At 42.4% G+C, this 18885-nt stretch overlaps 1 protein-coding gene across 1 annotated transcript in view; it reads left to right on the top strand.

Moving 5' to 3' along the window:
• KIF26B (kinesin family member 26B) overlaps positions 1 to 18885 on the top strand; it is a 905724-nt gene that overhangs the window by 189712 nt on the left and 697127 nt on the right.

Raw genomic sequence — 18885 nt, 5'->3', positions numbered from 1 at the left:
CAAAAATTGTTGGTATAAAAATATTGTTGCTCACACGAAAAAAAATTTGCACACTCCTAGTCACTCCTTGGAGGGAACATTGTCACTAGCTAACTCTACTTTTTGCCTGTCTCTGTTCTAATGATTGAACTTATTATACAGAAATTCCTATAACTAATCCTGCCATAATCATATTCAAATTCCTATACTAAAGTAAACTAGGCATCATGAAATGTTCCCACATTCTTGTTTAAAATAGATTTCCAGAATAAAGATTGGTCAGTAAAAAGCCCGCATTCCCATTCTTTGTGTGAACTTGTTCAGGGAAAGCAGCAGGCTGCCATTAGCTCATTCTAAGAAGGGAGAGTATTTGTTCATTACAATGAGCAATTGTCTTCATTGCAATGTAAAAATTAAATCAATATTTTATACTTTTGTAACACAGGGCAATAAAGTGCAGAAGGCAGAATCTATATTTTTAGCACAGGCCCAGCATTAATTATATTTTGCTTCTGTGTGAATTGGGCATCTTTCCCAGATAAGTGCTACACATCTGTAAGTTACCTTTGAACTTTGGGGAATGAATAAAAACCCTGGCAGTCATGAAGTATAATTCAGTTACATATAAAAGTAGATAGTGGCTCAGTATCAGTGCTGGGCACTGCCACATGGAAGACCCAGACTCAATTTATGGGCCCGGACTCTACTGCTCAGGCCAGCTGGGGCTTTGGATGCTCCCTGGGTAGAGGGAATCCCAGTAATCAATCTGTGGAGGCTCCTAGTGTCCAGACTCATAATTGCATTACTGCATATCAGAGGGAGCTGCAGTCTGTGGCCCTTGGGCTGTTGTAAGGACTGGACTAAGTGAGTTCAGAGAGGATACTTAACATGGGGGGGCAACATAGGCTGCCGCTGATTGAGCTGGAAGCCCAAAAAAGGAGGATTAAACTGCCAGGCTAAAAGCCAACATTTCCCTAGGACGTAATATTGTGAGCATGCCCCCTAGCCATCAATAAACAAAAAAATACTTGACTTTTCTAATTATACTAAACCAATTTTCAAGTAACATCTAATAAGTGAAACAAAAAATGAAATGAAAAGTATGCCCAGAGCTTATATCAATCTGAAAAGCATACAAACATAAGAAATGCCACGCTCCTCTTCCTTCTCCAACAGTGGTCCATCCAGGTCACTTGAAAGTCCCTGGCAGATCCTAATGGGACTGGGGTAATCCCTTCCTTGTTGCTCACTCCCAGAAGTGAGAGGTAGCAATCCCTAAATCTATCTCATTAATCGTTTTTAATGGAACTGTTCTCCAGAAATTTGTATAAATCTGTATAGTGCCTTTTTTGTCTATTAAAAAAATATTTTTCTTTCTGTCTGTTATGCATTGTTATTTCTTGAACTATTCAACCTACAGTAAACACATTTTCATGACAGGTAAATCAAAATAAAAGCTAGACACCAAAATAAGGTTTTCCCATTAAACTTATGAATCTAGTCCAAAAGTGAAAGCATTTAAACATTTTTTTTTAATTTAAAAAAGTGCTTCGTACAGATTGCTCTGCAATTCTTTTCTTGTTTAAATCCAGCTTGACTATATCCTCTGCCAACTTATTCCATTACTTAATTGTTTATTGACGGAAAAGTGCTTTCTTAAATTTGTTATAAATCTCCTATCTATTAGTTTCACGGCATGTTCCCTATTAGTGTGTTCCGTACCACTCATGATTTCATAAATCCTATCATATCCCTTCTCAGTTATCTCTTTTCCAAACTAAAGATCCCTAAACCTCTTTAGCCTTTCTTCCTAAGAAATCTTTTCCATCCCCTGTTTTATTTTTGTTGACCTTCTGTACACTTTCTAAAGTTCTGTTGTATCCAGAACTGCACTATATTTATTTATTTATTTAGGCGTTTTATATACCATCGTTCCAAAAGAAGATCACAATGGCTTACGATATCCGCATTCATATTCATGGTCAATGATCATATACTGTGTGTCAACATTCACCTTCTAGTTCATCACCATAGCGTATACATATTCTAGTTTATAATCATACATTTTCTTGGTCAACCTAACAGTAAATGCAAGTTCCAATTCTACTAACAATCCACTTCTCATCATTCATTATTTATTGCTCGCTTCACTAACATTATCTCTGGTACTGATGTAGCAGTTATCCGCATATTGATATTTACTGTTAAGTCATAAGCATTTCTAAAGAGCCATGTTTTCAGTTCATGCTTGAAACTCTTTCTTTCTGTTATCTGAAATATTGACTCTGAAAATGAGTTCCACAACTTGGGGCTTGCTATGGAATACATTCGGTCTCTTATTTGCGTTAGGTGTGTGTTCCCATGGAAGGTACCATTAGAAGTATTTTGTTTTGTGATCGTAAGTCTCTCTGTGGTGAGTAGTGTTGAACTATCACTCCTAATACACATGGGTTAATATTGTTGATGATATTGAAAATTAAAGATAATACTTTTTAATGAATTCTGGAAGCCAGTGCAGGGCTATCAGCAACTGGGCGATGTGTTCTAATTTCCTACTCCCTAGTAAGAGTCTTGCAGAGGCGTTTTGAAGTAACTGTAGTGGTTTTAGTAGACTTGATGGCAGGAGTAGTAGAAGGAAGTTGCAGTAGTCTAAGTTTGAAAATATAAGTGTTTGTAAGACAGTGCGGAAGTCCTGTATTGTTAACAAAGGTTTCAGTTGATCTAATATTCTCAGCTTGGAGTACCCAGTTTTAATTAATTTGCTTATATGCTTTTTCATAGTGAAGTTTTCGTCGATCTGAATTCCAAGGACTCGTACTTGATCAGCTAAGGAAATGAGTAGGGTTTCTGTTGAGCGGTTTTTTTTTTTTCTGAATCCGAATTGGTTTGGGTATAGTATATTGTTGTCTTCTAGGTGGTTCTCTAATTGAGATAGAACTGCTTTTTCTAGGACTTTTGCAATGAAAGGCAGGTTGGATATTGGTCGATAATTGTCCCAATTATTAATTCTGCTGGTTTTATTTTTTAGGATTGGTTTAATCACAGCTTGTTTTGCCCTATTAGGGACCAATCCTTCTGCTAGCGAGTGGTTTATTATGGTTGTGAAAATCGGGGTTATTACGTTGTTTACAGTTTTCAGTGCACTTGCAGGGATAGGGTCTAGTGGGTGGGTAGCAGGCTACATTTTAGTGATGATTTGGTTTACTTCAAGTTTAGATACTGGGTCGAATGAGTTCCATTTTACTTGACCAAATTTTCCTTCTTTCTTTTGTTGGTAAGCAGTGGGAGAATTGTAATAAAAATGGATTGATTTTGTTTAACGATGAATTAGCATATTCATTGCATGAGCTCTTTGTAAAGTCGTAGTTATTTGAGATTGAGGAGGATGGGTCTTTGATTAGGTTTTTCACTGTTTCAGAGTAGTTTTGAATTAAATATTACTCCACGAATCTGTTTTGCGTAGACATCATTACACACTTCAGATATTATTCTAATCAACCAAAGCATTTCCAGTGTACTAACACCCCACTGTGTAATCAGTTATATAAATATTTATTGACTGCATAGTAAAAAAAAAAATCTTGATATTTTCTTTTGTCTTTGGATGATCCTGCCATCCCAGCTAGAATACCTTTGCTGTCTGCTGAGCCAGTTTTGCCTGCTTCAGCTATTGGCTTCTTCTGATATAATTAGTGTCTTCTCCATTAGCAGTAGGAAAATTACCCACTCTTGACTTGCCCAGGATTGTTGGGAGCACTGGCTTCTGAACCAGAGACATTTAGAGCAGGGAAGCAGGGAGGGAGCTAAAGAGACACCAGGGAAGCAGAGCCCCCAGCACAGGGCCGGATAGAGGCAGAGGCAGCATCGGCAGATGCCTAGGGTGCCAAATTCTGAAGGCACCCAACAAGTAGACTGCCCTGCTGCTCTTTCATTTCCAGGGGTGAAATCACCCACCCCCAGCACTCTGCCTATGGGCACCATAATCTTAAATCCAGCCCTGCTCCAGTGCATACATGCTTTGAATGGGAAGGTCAAAGACATGCCTCCACAGGTCAGCAACTGGATCAAGGCAGTGAGAAAATCCTAATAAAGAGAATCATCCAAGATAAATCCTCACAGAGATACTTTACTCGCACAGCTGCACCCTGGGAAGGTTTTCTGCTGTTGGGTCTGACTTCCAAGTTCCTGGCTTTTATCTACTAAATCCTGTCTCCTAGCTCCAAGACTCTCTGCCTTGTTTTCTGGTTCCTCGCTGCTGGACTCTGCCTTGGCTCTTGCTGGATTCTCTACCTTGGCTCCTCACTGCTTCCTGCTAGACTTCCTTGCCTTTACTGAATTGTCCCTTGGGTTACTGCCTCTTGCCTCACTGTGGGTCTTCACAGTTGGTCCCTGGATCCAGTTCTCCAGCCTTAAGTGCATTGAGCAAGGTATATTTTCTGGCCCTGCTCTGGAGGAAGAGCCTGGTAGGCAGCAGTACATGAGGAACCCTTGCCTGGCCTGCCTCGGTCTGAGGATTCTGTTATCCAGAAGGAAGAGGGGATTGAGCCAAGCTCCCATTGTAGGACACAGATTGCAAGGGGTCAAAGGAGGAAGCTTTGCTGGGGGCTCAGTTCCTCTGTAACAAACACACCATAGGACTGAAGGAAAGGTGCTGCAGCTGCCACCACTGCTGCCTCAGGACGTAGGCTGCTGCCTTCATGGAAGGGAGGTTCCTTCACCATAGGACCGTGAAGCAGCTGTTGTTACTGAAGAGAAATCTCCTCATCCACCTGAGGCAGCTGTTGATGCTAGAGAGAGAGAGAGACCTTCTTCCCTTTACTGTGGGATCCTCTCCAGTGCGGGACCAGAGGAGTAGTGTTGTAGGTTCCATCACTGGTACTGTGGTACGCTGGGACCACTCTGCTGCTGGAGAGAGGCCAATGAGGGGGGCTGCTTTGCACCCCTCACGGGGTCTTGGGCTGTTGATGCTGCGTTGTGCCTTGGGGTTTCTCCTGCCATCTTGTCTGCTTCATTTCCCCTTCTTGGCGCCTTACAATGTTGATGCCATTCTTGGTGCCACTTTGCCTCTTGTGCTGCCTTCAAGAGTTCAAACCGGCGTGATGTATCCCACGAATGTCGGTATATAAAAGTTCATAAATAAATAAAATAAATAAAAATGCCACTGGTGTTGGTGCTGCCTTTTGAAGCCTTGAAGTGTTCTTCCCATTTTTTTTGCTGCTTCTTTACTTCTCTGATGGTGTCTTGGAGAATTCCTGCCACTGCTGGTTACCCCTTTGCCCCTTTACATTGCCTTAGGCCCTTTGTGCCACTTTCACATAGTCTTGATGCATTAGCATGCCTTCACCTTTCTTATGATATCTACCCACTAGCTTTACTAGAATTTGATGAGAACGTAGGATGCGGTGCTTCCCCCATAGACTTTATTGGTAAATGAATGAACAAAAAGAATAAACCGTTTTTTTTCGTTTTAAACTAATGAACTGAATGGAAGTGCCCTACGAAAAGGAATGAACAAACTGAATTGAAAATTTTAACTCTGCACACCCCTAACAGATAATACGTGTGTCCTCTATAACACATGTTTTGATTAAAAAAGAAATGACCTTGACATTAAGCAAAACAAGAGAGGGTGATGTGTGTGCGTGTGTATAAGGGGAGGAGAGGTGGTAGTTCTCCCTCCATTCTCATCCTACCTTTTTGCTGACAATGCATATTTCAGCAGCTAAACTAATGAAGAAACACTGCCTGTTCTCAGATTGTGGTCCCTTCCTGCCTGCCTGTCTGCACATTGCAGTCTCTGCACTAGCAGCCTTTTGCCAGGGGGCTGAGTAAATGTAATACTGAGTGAAGTGGAGGGCATCGCAACAACCAATAAAGCGAGTTAAAAAAAAACCAAACCCTCAAATATGACATAGGAGGATAGGTTGGTTTACAAGATATATGCTTAGTGCAGCTTACTTTGTTAATAAATATGTTTGTAAACTGATTCTTTTTTGCCTGCTTTGCAAGACATTTCGATATACCAGACAATAGACTTTTATTCAAAAAATACTTTTCCTTATTTTGTGTCTATGGAAAACACTTTATTGAATAATGTTCAGTGTTCCATATGAATAGAAAATACTTGTTACTGTTTAGATGTTATATATTAGCTAGACATCTGGAAAAAAAAAATTCTGTTTGTTTAAACATTCTTTGGCTTTTTTCTTTTCCATTTATAGTTAATATTTTTTCTCCCTTCCTCCTTTGAGTGTTGATAATTTCACGGTTTGGTAGCTTAACCGAAGCTGAGAAACAGTCACAGTATGATGTAAAGAAATACAAGGACGGGTAGGTGGGAGCACATACGTGAGTGTATCTCAGCCTGCGCCCCAGGATGTGGCCATTGTATAACTTGCGCGCACACACACACACACACACACACACACACACGCGTGTGTTATAAAATAGCCCGGGCACACGTATATGGATGCCTGATTTTAAGCTTGTGCGCGCTCAGCTGCGTAAGTCGGGTTTCTGCCACGTTAAGCGAGGGAGTTTTGTAACCGGCGCGCGTCCACGCCATGACCAGTTTCAAATGTTCATCCACCAGTTCGCCCAGCGTAGAGGTAGATCCTCCAAACCCCCCCCCCCCCAACCCAGGTTAATAGCCTGCACTCTCCTCTGTTAACCCAGACCCCTCATCCCTTCTAGTGATAGCTGGAAATTCTTTTGTTAACACTTACACCTCCTCAATAGCAGAAGTAACGTTAGGCAGCACTGGAGCTGGGTGCGCACCCGGGCGCGTAATATTTGCATGCACACCTCTTGGCCCACCCCAGAACATCCACGCCCTGCCCACGCCATGCCCATGTTCTACCTCTTGGTTTGCAGCAAGATATTTGCACATCAGGAGATGCGTGTGCAAGCGGGCGGCTTTTAAAATCCACTGTAGGACATGTGCGCTTATCCATTAATTATCCATTAATGGTGGCACGCACCAGGCTTTCAAAGTTCTACTATGTATTATTTCTCAGCTGCCTTGCTGATTTTCAAAGCGATTAAAAATACATTTTTTGAAGTTTAGAAGACCAAAACTTGGGATTTTAGTATTCATTTAGGGCTCAATTCATTCACTTGGTAAATTTCTAGCAGAAATCTATTTGACAACTTATTAAAAAAAACAGTTCAGAGGCCCTGCACAATGCAGGAACACTGAATAAACATCCTTTTATATGGGGGTTTTAGACCAGCCCCTGCCCTGAATTGCATAATGCATTATCCGTTATGTTACGATATAGGTAATGCTCATTATCTCTTTCCCCATAGGCAGTCTTGCTCTTCCAATGTCACCAACATGTGATTGGGAGAGGAAGTGACGACACCACAAAGAGGGACGGTAACTATTAAAACCGGAGCACAGGTGCAAATGTGTGCGCGTTTGCTGGTTCACGCCCAGGGATGTAGCTGTTCCATAACATAAGCACGTATCCGCGCATATTATAAAATAGGCTGACTGCGTGCACGTGCGCTCAATTTTTAAATGGGCACGCAAAGGCTGCTTCTACCGCATAAATGGGATTTTAATAGACATGGGCGCTGATGTGATTGTCCGTTTTCCCAGTTCGTTCCCAATCCGCCCAGTTAAGGGATAGGACTTCCAACCTCTCCCCCCCTGGTATAATAGTCTTCCTTCCCCCTTGTTAGCCCAGATCCTTAAAACCCCACTGATCTGTTTAGTTTTGTTTGTTTTGTGACTTACACGCTATCCATAGCAGAAGTAAAGTTACACGGCAGGGGACTCCAGCGTGCATTTGTGCACGTAAGTATTTATGCGCTAATTTCCGTGTGAAATCCAAGAATGCCCGTGCCCCTTCCCAGACCATGGCCCCACTCCGCCCCTTTAAAAAAAAAAACATTTTGTGAACGCAGCAGCAGGAGATAGGCGCATATCTGGGAGGCTTTTAAAATCCACTTGGCACGCCCCGGCCTGACACATTTACGCATCCCCTGATTTTGGTGCGCATCGTTCTTTTTAAAATTCCCCCTTTAAGGGCAGGAAGTTGCACACTTTCGTCACCAAATTGATAAATGTGCTCAGAGCCACTTATATGCCACATCTGGATAAGATTCAGTGGGCAAAAGTAAATGCAAAAGAAAATCAGAAATAATACTACTTTATTATTTATTTATTCTGAACTCACCATGAATGGTGAACATTATTTTTTGAAAGCACACACACATATAAATAAAAAAAAAAATTATACAGTCCGATTTCCGTTGTATACTTTGCCTTGCATGGCCATTCAAATAGTCCATACCATGATCCTTCATGGCAGTGATATTCACTTCCAGTCTTCAAGGGGCACCAACAGATCAGGTTTTCAGGATATCCACAATGAATATGTGTGAGAGAGGTTTTCATACAGTTGAGGCAGTGCGCATGTAAATCTGTCTCACACATATTCATTAGGGATATGCCGAAAATGCAACCCATTTAGAACCCTCTAGAACTGGAAACAAATCCCACTGCTTTATCGGAAAAATGGCACTTGTCCCTTGAAAATCGAGATTTGCTTGTCATATCTGTGTGCTATCTGCTAAAGCAGAAGAAGCAACTTCATTCAATCTAGCATACCTATTTTTCCCCAAGTAGATCGATATTTTCAAAGTGTCCAAATCGCTTCCATGGGAAGTGATCGCACAGCCTCATGCCAAGATTCGGCGTTTTCAGGTCTGAGGGCTCTCAATAAAGGTACTCGTATGTTTGCGAGAGTGGGTTATTTGTGTGCGTGCCTGGAAGTGGTGCATCTGTGACTCCTGCTCTTGCCTACACCAAAATATCTTTCTACAGACCATGAGAAATGTTTTTCTTTTCTTTTTTTTTGCTGAATATCTTTTCACAATGATTGTTAGTTTTTTTCCCCTATAATTTTCCCTCTTTAACAGTCAAAAATAATTGAGGTGACTCCACCCTTTAGATTTCAAGTGTGGGGGGGGGGGGGGGGGGGGGGGGGGGGGGGGGGGGGGGGGGGAGAACTGAACATGTGGGAGTAAAAGAATATCAAAGCTTAGTGTTTCTTAATTAGTATAGCCATAATACACATTATAAAGGGCCTAGCAGGCTTGGCCTTGTATCCTGATGTTCCTGTGAACACTTTGAGGTTTACTGGTGGCCTTTGTGAGTAAATTGTATGCCTCTTCAAAACAGGTATTAACATTTCCAAATATGCACCCTTTCTTTATGTAGTCATGAATTTTTTTTTTGTGTGTGTATGTAACGTTATTGTTGCTCATATTTAGGAATGTTAATAAAACGTCTTTCCATGCCGTTGCTAGTCCCAGGGTAATAATTATCCTCTGCTTCTTAACATTGGAAAATAACCCCTGGGGACTTTACTATACATACCAAAGATTGTAGAAAAAGGTCTCAGAAAAGGCATGACATTTTCCTCTGTAAAGCACAGGAGACCCAAGTGAGCTGTGGGTTTCTTCCAATTGTGTGCCTTTAGAAAGAATTAAATACCTACAGTACCTGAATGTTATCCACTTTGAAGTGCTGCGAAAAGTGGGATATAAATCTAAATAAATAATTCTTCTAAAAAAATGTCCTAATGTGAATTGTCATTGCCTGCAATGGCCTGGGTTTGAACAGTTCTTAGTGAAAGCCACTGCCGCCGTAAGGTCCTTCTTTGCATTATATGTGCTGTTGAATGCATTTAAGAACACTGTGTATTTCTGTAACTGGGGGTTAATGTGGAGCATGTGTCATGCTCACTCTCCTACCAAGTTCAAATCCAATCTCCTTGAGGCCGCTTTTAAAACTTGAGCCGTTATTTCTCTGCAGATAGCCACCTTGACTGTAACCATTTTCTAGTTATCAGTGCTCCCAAAACCTCTTAGGAATGCCTTTAGCAAGGTAAGATAGGGGCTATAACTTCTACAGAAGGCTCCTTACTCTCTGGCAATTCATCTTGGGTTACAAAGTTTTTTATATGCTGCCTCCTTAAAAAAGAAAGATCATGGGGGCAAGTTCTGTGATGCCCTTCAACCTCACCCCTCACTCACCCACCCCATTTTCTGCTTTTTTGCTACAGATTGTCAGTGGCACAGAGACTTGATGCCTGCAGCTTTAACCAATTAGATAAAACATTTTGGGAAGAGTCTCAGCTTAAGTGGTTTTATTCCTTGCTGATCTGCGCAGTTGAAGTTGCCCCTCCTCAACTAATCCCACCTATAACCCACCTGATTTAGTTCTTCTCACTCTTGTAGCTCAAAGTCTTATTTTTTTTCTGAGTTTCTAGTCTGTCCATCTTAATTAGATTATAAGCACCAAGAAGCAGGGACTGTCTCTTAGGTGTCTCTTTAGAGCGCTACGTACATCTTGTAGCGTTAGACAAACGGCAATAATAATAATACTATTGTAGTCCATGCAGTTGTGTGGCGCAGTCTTTCATATTCGCGGGCTGGCCTACCCAAGTGGTCTGTATGAGGAGCGTTGAAGAGAGGTGTTCACACTCCTACTGTTTTAATACGTTTCAGCATCAGATATTCAAGAGAACTGGAATTAAGCCCTAATATATGTGTGCCCAGTCTGATCCTAGTCAGAGGGGAGTGTGAAAAATGGGGTTGGCTTCATCTCGGTACTCGGGCTTCCTCCTGTAGTGATCTTGAACATATTGCTAATTAATCAATCAGCAGTCAGAATTAACAGCAATCATTTAGATCCCCTTTTTGCTTTCTGAATATTTCAACCCACCATGCCCATCCTAACTGCTCTGTGAGGCCGTGCTGCTGATTGCTGTTAGGCACCTGTGCTGCTTGCTCTTCCAGTATGCCTAAAATTTGACAGCGGCCTCAAGAAAACTGCACTGTCGTCAGTGGGAGTTCGTTATAATTTCTGCTGTCCCATGGTTTATTCCAAACATTTAAAGCTATAACAAGACAAATATGTTTTGATTAAAAAAAAAAAAGGTAACCTTGACCTGACAAACGAAAGAGGGTGATGGGGCCTGTGTGTACGTGCATGTGCCTAAGGGGGGAAGGGGTAGTAGTAGTTCTCCCTCCACGCTCATCCTACCTCTTTGCTGACAGAGTATAACCAGCAGCTAAGCTAATGAAGAGATGAGGATTGAACAGGCAACCTATTACTCTCTGATGCTGGTCTTTGTTTCAAGGGCATGTGGTAAAGAAAGTTTGGCAGAGAACCCAACTAATAGAAGCTAAGTTTAGGTTGGAGTAAATGGAATCTACATGAGCTGCTATTATGTTTGGGACAGATTGAGACTGCAGTGTTAAGAGGAAAGGAAGGAGATGACCAAAAAATTAGGGTCTTTGGTGACATGATCACAGTTACAGCTGGACAGCATGAAAGGACTAAGATGGCTTTAGCTGCCAAAAACTACAGGGCTACTGAGGCTGATACTCAAAGGGTTTAGGTGTCTACCTTTTGGTTAGGCACATAAATTGACCCTTTTGAAAATGTACTAGGGTTGAGTGCCTAATTGTAGGCTCCTCAGTTTCACCAGGCTTCTAAATTTAGGGATCCTAAAAAGTGGGTAGCTACTAGGGGTATGCAGACCAAAAAAATGTCATTTCGTTTTGCTTCGTTTTATTGGAGGGAGTTTCTCTTTCGAATTCTATTTCCTTGGAGACTTGTTTCTTTGTTTCAGCAAATAGTGCATACTATTTCTGAGCAGAATGCACTATTTGCATTTAGAAACAGTTTGCACTAAAATTGAAAGAAGAAAAAAAAAAGTGGTGATTTTTACTGTCGTTGCATTGATAAAATAACATGATACAATATAGACTATGTCATTGAGATCATCTATGTTGTTTGAAACAAAAGCACATCCTTAGTGGTGATGGAGGCAGAGTTATAGGGCAGGAAAACAAACCCCAGGATTCATCATTCCTGTTGCACTGGAGGTGGATTCTTGGGCTGAGGTGGAGTTGATGCTACCCGTTGCAAGGGCCCACGGGTCCCCACCATCAGCAGGTGGAGTGGGCTGAAGCTAGAGGCCACTGGATCTTCACCTATACCAGCCCATGTTCCCCTCAGGTTGAGCCTTTGGGTGCCGGGGCTGGCAGGTCTTAGGCGGGCCTCGAGGTATAAGCACAGAGTCAGATGGTTCAGTCCAGAGACAGCAGACAGCAGGTGGCGTAAGTCTATCCAAGACAGGTTACGGAACTGGAGCCCAAGCACCAAGGAACCAAGAGTGGCAGGAGGTGCTTGAGCAAAGAAAGGCCAAGGCCTTAAAGTCCACGTCCAAAAGATAGAGGCAGCAGTGTCACTGGTGAGCTCGGATTACGACTGGCAGCCAATGAAAGCTGTGAGCAACGTAGAATTCTGGACAAGAAAGAGTCTTTAGCAAGGTTATTCGTAGCAATGGTCAGGGCATGGTCAGGCGAGGCAATGGTCAAGGCTCAGAGAAGGCAGGCGTAGTCAGACGAAGCAAATGGTCAGGCTTGGAGATAGGTAGACGTGGTCAGGCAAAGCAAAGACAAGTCCATGAAGTCAATCCGATAGAAGGAGCAAGGTAGACGAAGGAACAGGAACAACGAGGAATCAGGAACACAGGCCAAGATGAAATCTCTGGAAGCAACGAGTACTCTATCAACAGGGAACCAAGGAGATCTGTTGCAAAGGCAAAGCTTAGGAGCACTTCTGGGGTTTAAGTACGCTGGGGTTGATGATGACAACATCCGGGTCCGCGGCCAGGTTCCTCCCGTGGGCCCTTTAAAAGTGTCAGAGTTGCGCGCGCGCACCTAGGAGGGGACACAGCACCGTCTCTCCGCGGAGCAAGCGGAGAGGCCTGCTTGGAAGGAGAATCCTGGCTGGAGGTTCCGGGCAGCACGGCAGGACCATATACACTGGCAGGGGCCCAAGGCCGAAGCCGACGGCCGACTGCCGCCAGCAACGGAGAACCAGGAGTTGAGGGCCATCTGGGAAGGTGAGAAGGCCGCACCGCAGGCCTCCCGCGGGCGGCAAGCATGACAGTTCCACTGTAAATATAAATATAACGGAATGATGAGTCATAAAAAAAAGGGTGGGAGGGAGATAACCGGTGGCCTTTTCACCCACCGCATCTGCACACTATCACTCCCATAGCGCCAGTGGGAAAGGTGTAGTTAATTCTGGTGATACTGCATAAAACATTATTGCCTGCAGTAGTACTAGCATCAACATTTTTTAACCCCACCCCTCATTTAAATGTTAGAGTCACAATGTAGTAGTTATTGTAAACTATCTCAAAGGACATACCAGGTTTCAATCAACACACACTATCAAAGAAAATAAACCTGGATACAGGAGTTCCACAAGGTTCCGCGCTATCGGCGATGCTATTCAATATCTATCTTCTCCTGATCTGTCAATTCCTAGCAAACCTTAAACTGAACTATTTCATATATGCTGATGACATCCAAATACTCATCCCAATACAAAACTCTCTAGAAGACACCTACAAAAAAACAGCCAGCTACCTCACAAAAATAAAACAACTGCTAAACAACATGAGACTCATCTTAAACATAGATAAGACCGAAATAATCATGGACGGACAGCAAAAACAATCCTACATTCATGCCACCACTCAAAATACTGAATCATAACTCAGCGATATCGCCTGTCACCCACGCACGCAACCTTGGAGTCATAATTGACAAAGAACTATCCTACAAGAACCACATATCCACAAAAATCAAAGATGGATATCACAAACTCCTAACACTACGACACTTAAAACCATTCCTGTCACACAATGATTTCAGATCTGTACTCCAACTACTCATTTTCTCCAACCTGGATTACTGCAACACTCTACTATTCAATGTACCTCTTACAACCATCAGACCTCTACAAATCCTACAAAACACAGCTGCCAGAATTCTCACCGGAATAAGAAAATTCGATCCTATTACTCCAACCCTCATCTCACTACACTGGCTGCCAATAAAATACAGGATTGACTACAAAGTACTATCCATAATTCACAAAATAATATATGAAAAACAAACAAACTGGCTCAGTGCATTCATAAAACCACACTCACCAAACAGAAATCTACGATCAGCGAACAAAGGCCTACTAAGAAAACCCACCAATCTGCCACAGACTTACCACAACTCGGAAGAGAGCGATATCCCTAGGAAGCCCTAAGCTTTGGAATTCCCTCCCAACAGAACTAAGAACACAACAGAATCTAAAAACATTCAAAAAAGAGCTGAAAACATGGATGTTTACAAAAGCTTACCAAATCTCACAAGAACACTAGACCAATGACTTAAAAAAAAAAGAGACCTGAAAGACTCGTTGAAAGAGTATACACTCGTATGTTAAAAAAGCCATGTTATAATTGTATGTCTGTAGGAATATAGAAATATATGACTTCAGAAATTGATCCTTTGTAAACCATTATGATGGCAAAACCGAATGACGGTACTATAAAACTCAATAAATAAATAGTGTGCGATAACTCCCTAATACACGTAATAATGCCCCATCACATTTTGAGAGAGAGAGAGAGAGAGAGAGAGAGAGAGAGAGAGAGAGAGAGAGAGAGAGAGAGAGAGAGAGAGAGAGAGAGAGAGAGACTGACTAGTTAATAGGCACTCATAGTAGTTAGGTATTTATACCTCTATAGGAGGCCCACCTAGTTACTCGAGGTGAGGTTTATGTAGCAGTGCCACTTTGACATTCAGAGTGAGATGTATGAACAGAACAGTACACTCTTGTGAAGATTTGATGTCCTTCGGAGTGAGGAAACTCATCCAAAGGAGATTTATTTATTTATTTGTTTGTTTTTATATACCGGTGTTCGATTTACATATCACATCGGTTTACATAAAACTTAATGGTGCAGGAAGTCAAACATTTCCTTTTGTTAGGTATAGGGAACGATTAGAAACAGTAACGTGAAAGAATAACAGTAACATGAATACAAACAGTAATAATAATAGTAATAGTCAATAAATAACATTTGATATAGGGTGTATCTAATAGTAATAGAAAAATGTAACAGTAAGAGTAATATGTTACACAGATCGAGACGGAGTGGAAATTTTGTAGGTTCATTTGTGTTTGTTGGGAAGGCTTTGTGGAATAGCCATGTTTTAAGGTTCTTCTTGAACGATTGGGTGGATGGATCTGTTCTTAGTTCTGTGGGGAGTTTGTTCCATAGGGAGGGACCGGCAATTGATAGTGTTTGTTCCCTTGTTGATATCCATTGGGTAGCTTTTGGGGACAGTGTTTGTAGAATGCCAGAGTTTGAGGAGCAGAGATTCTGTGTGGGAGTATGGAGGTGAAGGGGGGTGGTCAGCCAGTTGGTTTTGTCATTGTGGAGAATTTTGTGAATGATGGTTAGAGTCTTGTACTGTATTCTTTGAGGATGGGTGTTATGTGGTCTGATCTTCTGCTGTTTGTGAGAGCTCTGGCCACGGCATTTTGGAGTAGTTGGATAGGTTTAAGGGTGGAGGCTAGGAGACCTACTAGTAGGGCATTGCAGTAGTCGAGTTTTGAGAATAGAAGAGCCTGTAAAACTGTTCGAAAGTCTTGTGGGTATAGAAGTTGCTTGAGTTTTCTTAGGATTTGGAGTTTGTGGAATCCGTCTTTTAGCAAATTGTTGATGTGTTTCTTGAAGTTTAATTGGTTGTTTAGCACGATGCCAAGGTTCTTTACAGTGGAGAGTGTTTGGTTTGTAAGTAGGTGTGTGGAGGGGTTGGTGAAGGGGGGTGGGGAGGGTTTGTTGGATATGTATAGGATTTCTGTTTTGTTGTGATTGAGAGTGAGGGATAGTTGTGAGAGTAGGTGTTTTATTGAAGTTAGGTGAGAGTTCCATAGCTCTAGCGTGTGTTCAATGGAGTCTTTGATTGGGAGTAAGATTTGCACATCGTCGGCATATAGAGAGTGCAGCAGTCCTGTTTTCGTTTAGGAGTTTGCACAGTTGGGGTCATGTAAATGTTGAACAATATGGCAGATAGGGATGAGCCTTGTGGTACTCCGTGGGGGAGGGGGATTTGCTTGGATTCAGTGTCGTTGAAATTGACCTTATATGACCTGTTGGAAAGGTAGGATTTAAACCTGATTTGTACGATTCTTGGCACTGTTGTTTTGAGAATCCCGCGATATTTTCTGTGGTAGTAAAATACCTTTGGGGAAAAATACCACAGCATAAAGGGCCCCTAAATTTTATAGGGTGATGGCCCAGGACTGTGGGGCTGCCATTGCTTAAAGGGGCCAATTCACTCCAAGTAACAGCACTCCCCCCAAACCCCTCCCTGCTAACACTTTAAAATCAGCCATCCGAAGCTGTGCCCCCACCCTGCGGACACCCTTGCACTTACAACTGAAGCCTTGGTAGTATAGTTGGGGCCCAGAGCGCCCCCTAGTTTCCTGGCCTGGTGGCGACTCTTTTTCAAAATGGCACCGCCTGCCCCTAGCATGGGAAATGGCCTAACGCAGCTTTGTAAATGAATCTCTTAGTCACCTAACTTAGGGGCCTAAATTTAGGATCTCAGCTTTTATTGAATATTGGCTTCTAAGTTTTAGGAAGTTAAGTTTATGTGAATTTTCAGTTGAGAATTTAGGTTTGGCTGAAAATAGGTTCCTAAGTATAGGAGCTGAACTTTGTACACTGTGTTCTCCCCTTTACTCCTTGACTATTTTGGTATGTCTGATCTTGCCAAAATCAGTAGTGACAGAATATATCACACAGAGGGGCCGACGCAATACTTGTGCGCTGAAATCGGGCACTGACCAGTCAGAACCCGCTTCCCTAAAGCACCCTCAGGCACCCCTCCTGGGGGCGCCATGCAATAGGGGTCACGTTATCAAGGAGGCGCTAGGGGGTCATTGCGTGCCCCTAGCACCTCCTTGATAACAGGAGCCTGCGAGCGTCGGCCGTCCGCTGGTTAGGAAAACAGACGCCGAATGTATCGGCGTCTGTTTTCCTAAATGGTGCACAGCCAGGGGTTCAGGAAACAGACGTTCGTCAATTGAGCGTCCATTTCCTGCACCTGACTGCCAGCGCTTTTTTTTTTTTTTTTAATAATTTTTTTAAAGATTTGTTCCTCCTACTTAATATCGCAACAATATTAAGTAGGAGGCTGTACGGAAAAGCAGTTTTTTTCTGCTTTTCTGTATTACTTTCAGGAGCGTTCAGCAATTAACGCCTGCTCTGGGCAGGCGTTAATTACTGAGCACATTTTTTTTTTTTGCATTCGGAGTGAATAGCTAATAGCCTCATTCACATGCATATGATGAGCGCTATTAGTTTCACTCCACGTTGGACACGCTTTGTGGAGTCCAACTGCGGGTTATACAGTGCACTCATCCCTATTTCACTTGTGTTGCCCCTCCTTATCCCTTTTAGGATAGGCATTTGGGTGACAATGGAGTCTTCTCCTGCAGTGTGTCCTGATATTTCAGAGTGATGGCAAACGAATATCAGAAAACAAGCTCTGAATATCTACCAACATTTGCCCAGTGCCCCGCCACCCGAATTTTGAGGAATGGAGCCCTATGCGAATAGCTGGTGACCAGGGGCCTGGCCTGGCCCCCTTTTTTTGCTGTGACAGCTGAGAAATTAATCACATGATTCAGGAGCCCCAGGAATCCCCAAGTCCTGGGTCCTTGCACTGTGTTTGGCAAGGCGGAGAAATTGATACTTTCCACAAAAATAGTTGATATGCTGTAGTTTAATTTAGGATTTGAAACAGTATGCTGACAAATCAGAGTTGCCACTAGGTAATAAATCAGCTAAGCTCCAAAGTTTGTATTATCTTGCACATATTTTCTGCCAGCACATTAGAACAAGCTGTCTTTGTTTAGGGGTTTTTTTTTTTTTAATTTCTTGTTTTCTTTACTTTCATTTCCCCCAAGGAGATTTTCTTAATCTGTCTGACTGCTAACAGTATGTGTGCTGCTATTAGAAATTATGCCAAACAGCAAAATACTGCATAGGCATGTTTTCCCAGATGTCAACATATGTACAAAGGCGAGAGACATATTATTATTTTGGAAATCAAGCCAGCAGAATGGTTCCCAAGCTTTTTCTGTTCAAGACCCGCTTTCCTTCTTTGACAAACAAACAGGACCCACCACAGATAAAGGCTTCACCTCAGAGTCAAAGTGAAATTACAAATGTCTTTGCTCTTAATTTTACTGCCAGTGTTGTGATGCTGAGTGTGTCAACCTCATTCCCAGGCCATCAAAATATTGTCTTGCTTTGGAATTTTATTGTGCTCCCTTAAGAGATCACAGTGAGACCGGTCTGCAAGTCCCTAATAAACGTAAGCTCACTTTTGGGTTGCCAACAAGCTGTAGATTAGCAGGGGCAGACTCAGCCAGTCCTGGTTTTACCACATTGAATCTGTGGCCTTAGAGAAATTGGAGCTACTAATCTACAGGGGCAATGGATTAAAACCAGGGCTAGCTCAGTCCATCCCTTCTGCTATGGAGGTTGGTGGCAACTCTAGCCCAGAGCTGCTCGGTGGGATCCCGTGAGAATATTAGCTTACAACATGTTTTGGCTTCAGTAACATTCATGAGGTCAGGTTCATGCAATCAAGATATTGCTAATGTCCTCACTTTGGAGGGAGAAATGTATTCATCAAGGCCTCTACTCTACACAGTTCAAGCTTCTCTTACTCGCCTATAAATGCGTTCACTCTGCAGCTTCTCATTACCAATCTCCTCTTCTCTCTCTATATCCTTCCTCGTGAAATCCGTTCATCTGGGCAAGTTTCTCTTATCTGAAACATAAAAGCTGTTACATAAATAAATAAACAAATCTGTGCCCGTCTCCTCCACTGTCAGGTCCTGAGTCTTTGCTTTCATCCTCGCTGTGCCTTATACCTTATGCCTGGAATAGACTTCCAGAGCCTGTGTGTCCTGCTCCCTCTCTGGCCATATTCAAATCCAGTTTA

This window comes from Rhinatrema bivittatum, chromosome 3 (genome assembly GCF_901001135.1).
Source record: "Rhinatrema bivittatum chromosome 3, aRhiBiv1.1, whole genome shotgun sequence".
In the NCBI taxonomy this organism is placed as follows: Eukaryota; Metazoa; Chordata; class Amphibia; order Gymnophiona; family Rhinatrematidae; genus Rhinatrema; species Rhinatrema bivittatum.
Note: the sequence above shows the minus strand (reverse complement) of the source record. Positions and strands in the feature narration are given on the sequence as shown.